We start from the raw sequence: 9443 nt of genomic DNA, 5'->3' as shown, positions 1-9443 counted from the left end.
TTCCATTCTCGTTTTCGTTGTCGTTTCCGTTCCCGGTTGATTGTGAACCAGCCTTTACTGTTACTGTGTGACTAAAGTTACAAGTTTCAAGAAGTGAGTTTGATTTACTTTTACGGAAAACCATCCGAGAGATCATCTATTACTACGTTCTCATGGAGTATTCAAATCGATACGTATTGAAAACGATTTGAATACAGAAGCTTAAGTTTCGAGATGACATGTTAGTATGTTAGTCTCCCTCTCCCTATAGACCAGCGATCATCAGAACACTGCACCCTATCGGGCTAGCGTTTCTTACCCGCGGAGAAGAGACTGCACTATGATGCATCCGTGGCTGCTGGCGGATATGCTCTCTACCTCTGCCTGCTGTATGACGTTGCTCCGCTTACCCTTTACCGATTTCAGCGAGTGCTGACGACAACTGCTATAGACCTTAGCTATAAAGTGTCGAGTTTTCTTAATGAGGTGCAAGAAAATTTAATATTTTAGGTGTTAATGAAGAATGGTAATAATGATTTTTATGAGAATACAAAAATATTAGCCTATGTATTATAACACGTCTTTCCAACTTACAAAATTGCGTTCGCTCTGGGTAAAACAGGTGACACATCAAACAAATGACGACCATTCACGCGCTTAGCGCATTGAAATCGTTTTGAATACAATACGCGTATTCATGCAACTGAATCTATATTGAATACTATTCGGTCCCACTTTTTAAGTGTATTGACCTTGAGACTCAGATCGTTTTGAATCTCCGTTTTCATGAAAGTTTCAATACGGTAAGCGTATTCAAATCGATTTGAATAATCAATGGAAACGTAATACATGTTTATGTCACCGCAGATCACAAATTCCGTTATGTGGTTTGTAAAGTCTTCTCATTAGGCCTATAATCGTGGACTATTTAAAGTACTTTTATATGGTAATATGATAATAATACGAATATCATAACAAATATGGATAAGAAAACACGAAATTGCACACACGCCATTCTTTCTCTGTATGCCTATCCAGTGAAATTACATTCAGATTCACTTCCTGCAGGTTATCAATATATATCATATTAGAAGACGGAGTAACTTAGAATGGAAATAGAGAGACGAAAAATTCAGGATTGGATATTTATATTTCATCTGTAATAAAAAATCGTTAATACTACCGTTCTTTTCACTAATCACAAATAAACAAATACACTTCAGTCAATTAATTTAAGAACTAAACTAAATCAAATCTTTGTTTCATAAATTTGCAATATTGAAAGTCTCGAAGCAGCCATATTTTGTAAATACATTGGCTCTTTTTGATTTGTAGTAAACAATACAGCCCTAAAGGTACGAACAAAGATGCTTCACAAACATCTAAGTTGCAAGAGAAAAACATGAACTCTGTGTTTTAGGGCATTACAAGAAGCCCGTGGAAGACAAGTCCTACCATACTGAACTATTGCAAGTTTGGTGGAAGCAAGGCATTCGCTTTCAATCAAGAGTTGACATCCGAAGAACTTTAGATTGGTCAGTGAAAGAGATTTCCAGAAATGATGCTGCAGATAGAGTCCACCGTCTTCCAAGAATTTGACAACGCATTGTTGACATAGCAGGGGACTATATTTGTAGTATGTAATGTCAAAAGTAATCTAAATAAATTTAGTGTGAAGCAGTAACTATGTTGCCATTACTTTTCGAATACCCTAGTATTAGAGTATCGTTATCTCTCTTTTACAATATCTATCTGATGTTGGGATCTGGCAAGATCGCTAGATCGAGACGAAGTGTAATGCTAGTCGGTTTTCTGTGTGGGTAATATAGCATTACTAATATTTAAACTACATACATAAAAATCGTAATAAATTCAAATTGTATCATCATAAATATGGAACTAAAAGATCCGATTTTATACGACTAGAGGAACCAAAGTGTTTCACAAACACAGCTCTTAGCTATGGTACCTACTTTGGTCCAAGATTATATAATAAAATAATTGAAAAATACCCAAATTTGAAAAATTTTAGTATCAGAAATTTAAAAAATAGCGCTAGGAATTTAATTTTTAAAGAATATATATTGATTTAATACGTAGGCCTATATGTATTTCTACGATTTAAATTGTTAAAATTGAAATTGTATTTTTAAAGTTAATTTATTCCTATAATTGTTTTTCTTGACCCACTTTGTGTCAAATAATTATCTTTGTTTGTGTTGAGTATGTGTTCAGATAACTCCCTGAGCACGAGCTTTTACTCCTTCAGGGAAGAATTAAGACTGCATTTTTGTACATGTTATTTTACTAACAATAAACAATTTCGTTGGGTTTAAAATTTAGTTGTCTACTATTGTTTTTCTCCAGCCAAAGTTTTCCCTTTGAGTGCCATAATAATTAATACAGTGAAACTTTCTAATAGCGGACGCTACCGGGGAAAAATTTAATGTCCGTTATTGAGAAGTGTCCGCTATTTAGAAAATCGTTAGTATGTATATAGTACATTAAAATTTCCCATACATATTCAACACTATATTTTACAGTACAGTACAGTAGACAGTGAGATTGTTTACAGTATTCATCCAGAGAGAAATCGCACCATTAAATGTTTTGTAAATGAAATAAACATAACCAACCTGAGTTTTTCCCACATTAAACCTTGTGGCCAGCTAACGAACACTTAATTTCTCCTTCTCACTATGCTTTACAATATCCACTTTCTCTTTTAGTGACAAACGTTTACGTTTTTGTGACATTTTTAATGTGACTGTACTTCCGAACACTCAACTTGACAAACTAAGAAAGTATGGACTGCTCACGTACAGTATCACAACTAACAACTGTGCTGTTTACCTTCAATAAAGTACAAGAACGTTCAAATGCACGATAATGATTGTTGCAAAGAATTCCGTTTAATTTACAACCGTCGTTTTTCCTTTTTTTTTTTCTTTCACTTTGTCCGTTATTTGGAAGTTTTAATTGTTGTTGGGAGATATATTTCAGTGTCCCCGTCCGTTATTGAGAATGTCCGCTATTTGGAAGAATTTTATCATAAGGGCCAATGTTATTTTGCAGGGGAATTTTAAAATGTCCGCTGTTGGGAAGTGTCCGTTAAGGGAAGTTTCACTGTATAGGCTATTGTTTTACGAACCGACATTTCAAAACAATATTTTTCATGTATTACATTCAGTGTACAACCTACTTTCGTTTTCTTGCGTAATTATCTGGTCGTTTGCGACATGTTTGCGCCTGTGCATGTTTTCGATAATAAATTAAATAAACGTAGTGTTTGTGTGACTAAAGAGGGTAGCATACTGCTTTGCTATTCCTAATCGCCAAGTTAGACGATCCAAGAAAACTTCGATCCTACATAGCCCGCTGTGTGCCTTATACAAATAAACACACTTGGAAACAAATGGTGTCACACTTGTCTTGGTTTCATGTAACAACAAATTGCCGTTTCTCTCTACCCTTAATTGCTATTAGTATCATGGAATATTTCCAATAAACAGTTTTGTAGTTAACAAGGTGCTCAAAATAGTGTCTGAATTGAGAACTTCACGTAGTAACATAACGTAATTTTTCTTGAGCTTTCTACTCAGACTTGTGTCTCCATGACTGGCGTCTACCGTGCATGTTATATGTCTGGTTCATAATATGTGAGCAGATTTCTCGAAAGGTTTGACGAAAATAATAACATGACGAAGTGAAGCCCATCTTGTTTTCCAACAGACACACACGATGACAGCGACTCTGCTCTCAGAACAAATCTGTTTCAAGAGTGTTTCCATGGTCATGTTTAAAAGATATAATTAGGTACAGGCTTTTATAGGCAATAGTAATCTGCGGTAACTCTGAGATTAACTCGTGTCCCGAGGCTGCGCTGTTTACTTGTTTTCGTTTTGCTGAGGCTTTTCCAAACTGCAAGACGAATGTACTGTAACCCCATAGCGAATTCTTGGATTCATCTCGCTATCTACGTTAGAAAACTAGGCATCTAACACAGCATAGTTAAATCATTAATTTAAATACATTACGCCATCATCATCATCATCAACATGGCACTATGGACCGTTTGATCAGTTCCGTCCCCACTGGTGAGCACTGATTCCTTCATCGTGCTTTCCGCCTTCTAAAATTTTGTCTTCTTCTGGGATTATTATTGTTGTCATTATTATTATTATTATTATTATTATTATTATTATTATGCCAGTGAGATCGGTAAACAGGGAGACAGCTTGACTCGACGAGGAGGGAAGTGAAGAAGATGGGAGCAAGCCTTCAACTAACGATGATTTATAAGAAGTAAATCGTACACTTAGGAATAAAAAGAGATTACTTGAAGGAAAAACTGAATGAGGTAGAAACAAATAGTAAAAATAAGAACATTATAGATTTATATAAGGGCATAAAGGCATTTAAGAATGGATAACAGGCAAGGGTAAACGTGATCAAGGATGAGAATGGTGACTTGCCTGCAGACTCTCATTCAATCCTGAACAGATGGAAAAATTATTTTGGGCAACTACTAAATATATATAGGCCAAATAGAAATGATCGGGGCGAAATTGAAATACAAACAAAAATTAAATCCAAATAAAAAGCTAGGAAAAAAAAGTAAAACCCCAATTTCTCCTCACCGAATTCTTCGCATGAAAAAATCAGAAACTGGTAAAGTAATGGGATTAAAGACCTCACTGAAAGGTGGCTCAAGACATAGGATTTAGTGGCCTTTACTTTGAAGATTAGATTACTTTATTTCTTGTCACAATTCACTTGAACTAAAGTTTTGCCCCAAAACCGACAGTGTCTGTAACTAAACATCGATGTTATTATGATATAGATAGATTAGGGTTGTTTATTCCTAGCACAAAACTACCATACATCTCGGGCTTAGAGGATCTTTCCGGGGCACAATATCGATGATCCTTGACAAGTTGTCAGCTGTGGCTGATCCTCCCTGACTTACTCGAGAGATCTCTAACATTAGATGCAGGTCTGAGATGACGCGTGTCCCATGCATCACCTGACAATATTTTGATGTGTGTCGCGTCCATGCCAAACCGGATGTGTCCGTGTGGGTGTTTATAGTATTTTCGCGGTTACATATTATTGAAGTTTATGTAATATCCCCCAAGGCAATGGAGAAGTTTAGAAGAGGCCGATAAGCTTACCTGTACTTCGGACGAGACATGAGAGACCGTGTTTACAAGTGCAAACACCTGGTTTACAAGATTTCACCCTTACGTAAGCACAAATTGCGTTATGTATTTTTGGCTTTCGAATAACAAAATCGTCATTTGTTTTCTTCAGACATAGAGACAGGCGGCTTGTGTATTAGGGTTGAAAAGATACAGTTAATTAGTTTCGGAATTTTCTTAATACTTTCTTCTTGTTCTTTAGCTTTCTTTCGCTCAGCACGACCACTTTCAAAACGCCACTAATGATGACTTACAAGGAGAGGACACGCTCTGTATATCACCGAATTAAATAAAATTGTGTTAGATGAAAGTACAAGAAGTACTGTTTTAAGTCATACCTGATATGGGTGGCCAATGACCCCTCGTTTTGGAAATATTGGCTATTGTTTGTGACATACTTCCGTTAGGTACCTAATAGGGAAGCATTAGACTATGTAGAAGCGTAGCTCTTATGGTTGGGTGCTGAGTTTTATCTAGGCAATCTGAGTTCGAATCTTAACTGGTTCTATATTTTTTTCTTTTAATAATGATTAATAGTGTGATCACAGTAATCAATTTACATATATATTTCTCAATGTATTGAACGCTTCATCATGTTTTAAACAAATTTCTAATCAATTAACATTGTATTGTAAAGGATAAACAAGGAAATATTGCTCACGTAGTCAGTTCACTGGTGTCTGTTCTGTTTCTATTCCACTTCATTTTGTACATGATTCATTATGATAAATGTGATAAAAACACACAAAACATACATATTTCCTGCACTATGCACAGTCACACACATTTTTCCGCACTTCTGCTGCGAAACAGACATTTTTCACATTCACAAACACTTCTCGTTCGTTCATTAATTTTGATGCATGCCACGCATATTTCAACATCGCTTTGAATATTGGAGCTGACAACTGAAAGTGAATTAAGGAGTGAATTTTGAGGGTATCCTCCCTTGAAGCAATTTATCGTCCAGTTTGTAAAAGGAAAGAGCTATTTTGCAAATATTTGATAAAAATCTTCACCTGTCTAAAAAAAATAAACATCACAGGACTGGCATAATCCAGTACATTTGGGTGAAATCACTTTAAGGTTGCACGTTACTTCATTTCCCTCATTTGTAAATATTTCACCATATATACAGCATGTGATGCGGTGTATTCATGCGCGCACTATTTGCTTCTTACGTAAACTATGTTAAACACAGGTACACAGTCTCCACTTAACCAGTACACGACCAACATCCACAGAAAACACTTCCACAACTAGTGAGTATTGTTCAATGTATGTAGTTAATATAATTAAATATTTCCGACTTGCTCTAGCAAAGTTAGAATTTATTACCGACATTTACATTTTATTTAGTGTACTTCGTAGCCATCCCATTTTTTCAACATTAATTGAAACCGGACTTTCAATCAAATTTATATAACAAATTGCACCATTTGTTTTAACTAAGCTAATATTAATTTTCAACACTTAATTTCTTTCAGCGATTTCAGACTTTCGATTCACACCATGTTAAATAAACTTCTACAACATCACTACTACATTGAATAATTATCCGTAAGTTTCATTTAATACATTACAAATATTAAAATCAAATCCATCAGTTTCAAAATTAGATTAACTACCTACAACTTTGATTATTTTTCAGTGTAACATGAACAACAACAGAACATACGCCCATCATCTGATTAACTATAAACAGTTTAAACCCAACATATTGGCATAAACAATAACACCAAGATCTACAAAATATAGGCAGTTATAACAGGCCAGAATTTTATACTATGATATGGAAAAGTGAATACCTTGTAACAAAATATTGTAATTTGCAAATCCTCACATGCATAGTAAAGCATTAAATAGAGTTAGCTTATTTTTATACTTTATCTTATTTTTAGCCTCATATCATTACATCGTTCATATTATCGTTCACATGTGATGATTTGCAAAGAATATACCCATGATAATATAAGTATATTTTAATTGTTGACAGTTGGGGTATCCACAATTCAACATTATACAACTAATTCATATAATTTTTTAATAGGTTTTATCTTCATATGACAGTAAACATGTATTGTGTGTGAATTGTGTAGATAACATTGAGAGTATTGATATTGTAAAATGACAGAGTGTATCTGATGATGTTGACATGGTCAACGAAAACGTTCATACATCACACAATTTATTATGTAAAGGTTAACACCTAACAAAATATATAAAGTAGTAAAGTCAACGACTGAAAAATTAAATTTCTAACATATAAAGAAGGATTTAATTGCCCTTCCCACGAGTCCAGAATTAGAAGAAATGGCTGCTCTTTCACATATGTCTTTATTACTCTCTCCAGGTATTGCTTATGGAGTTAAGATGTCAGCTTTCCTGATGAAGAACGTGTTACACATATATTTCCGAATTTAGAAGTGAGTTCATCTACTTGACGTTGCCTTCTTGGGCCAAATTGTCCTTTTGGTAATAATAATAATAATAATAATAATAATAATAATAATAATAATAATAATGATAATAATAATATCAAGTTTTAAAAAATGAGAAGGCATTAGGATTCGAACTGGGGTTGCGTGGATGACAACTCAGCATCCAACCATATGAGCTACGCTGTTACATAGTCTAATGCTTCCCTATTATGCACGTAACGGAAGTATGTCCCAAATAATAGCCAATATTTCCAAAAAAACGAGAGATCATTAGCCACCCATACCCGGTATGACCTTAAACAGTACTTCTTGTACTTTCATCTCACACAATCTTATTTAATTCGGTGATATACAGAGCGTGTCCTCTCCTTGTTAACAGAAAAGAGTATTGAAATAGAAAATAAAATTCAATATCTTGGCAGATTCACTGACACGATTACTGTAAGTTAGAAAGTTGAATGAATACTTTCTGATGTGTAAAACAAACCATTCTATGCTGAAATTCCACTGTTGTAACAATTTTTATATACATTTATTAAATTTAATTGTGTAACAATACTCCGATACATACAATAAATTAATAAAGAAATTTGGAATCTTCGGTAATAATATAATACATAAAAATAGTTACTGAAATATAAATTATTTGAATGACTCTATTGTTGTGTCAGTAATTAATTTTAATGGTTGTAACACAGTCTTTTATATACAGTCACGAAGCTTGAGTTTATGAGGGTACTAGGAACAATAGACTGTGCAGGTACTACTTCGCATTGTCTGTATTGAGGCGATAGTAGCGATCCTAGTGGTTAGCAACTATCTATGGATGCATATTTACTACGTATTGAGCTTCGTGACTGTATATACTGGACTGTGGTTGTAAGAAGAGGGAAAAGAGCATGTGGGAGAATTGAAATGTCTCAGATTTGCCTAGCCGCGCTTTAAGGAAGACGAGAATAGAGAATATGAGAGAGGGAGAGAGAAGTGGTTGCGGACGCAGCTGAGATAGAGAGTATTGCCAAAGCTGAGAGGATGGAGAGACATCAACAAACAATACCACTGTTGTAAAATGAAAGAAGTTTTGTTGCAAAATTATTAATATTGAGTTGTTTAGTTAGACCATATTGTTGCTATTATTATTATTATTATTATTATTATTATTATTATTATTATTATTATCATCATCATCACTCTATGCTTTTATGTTTTCTTTTCATCTACATCAGTGATGTCAATTGATGCCCATAGGAGCAAGCGCGCGCTTTAGAGCTCAGGAGAGCCTGAGCGCTTTACAGCGGAAAGGAAAGAGACAGACGAAAGTGATAGTATATGCCGCTTGGTCGAGCTATTTTCAGAGATGGCCAGCACTGATTCAATAGATAAAGGGAAGAGAACTTATTAAAACTGTATCCATGTTAATTTTTAGATTTGTCTGAGAAGTATGAGTGCATCATAAGAATGTAAGTTTTAATTTTAATGCTCATTTTTCACAAGTTTCATTTTTTATTCAAAAGAAATATTTTCTCAACTTCTTTTATAGAAAAGTGAAAATTTTGAGATATAGGCCTATTTATTTAGTAGCCTTACAGAATGTTTTCGTAAATCTAATATACGTAAATACGTAATACTGAAGATAGTGTATTGGAAATTTTTAAAATATTCGCATGGAAATTGTTTGTAAGGAAATGAATTAACAAAGCAACTACTGTTACATCATAAGCAAAAGATAATAAGTGCCCATGTGTTGTAAAAATGTAAGCTCTATAGCTTCAGGACATTTTGAGAAAATAATTTAATATTCTGATATTAGTAAGTTGCTAAC

The 9443-nt window shown here is 34.2% G+C and overlaps 1 long non-coding RNA gene across 1 annotated transcript; it reads left to right on the top strand.

Annotated features, from left to right (window-relative positions):
* The first annotated feature begins 6317 nt into the window (after positions 1-6317).
* Positions 6318-7624, top strand: LOC138697145 (uncharacterized). Its single transcript, XR_011331540.1, has 3 exons — positions 6318-6442; positions 6668-6740; positions 6832-7624. It is a non-coding gene; the product is annotated as an uncharacterized lncRNA (long non-coding RNA).
* The last annotated feature ends 1819 nt before the right edge of the window (positions 7625-9443 follow it).

The sequence above is a fragment of the Periplaneta americana genome, chromosome 3 (genome assembly GCF_040183065.1).
Source record: "Periplaneta americana isolate PAMFEO1 chromosome 3, P.americana_PAMFEO1_priV1, whole genome shotgun sequence".
NCBI classification, from domain to species: Eukaryota; Metazoa; Arthropoda; class Insecta; order Blattodea; family Blattidae; genus Periplaneta; species Periplaneta americana.
The sequence above is the reverse complement of the archived record's forward strand: the minus strand, read 5'-3'. Positions and strand labels throughout refer to the sequence as shown.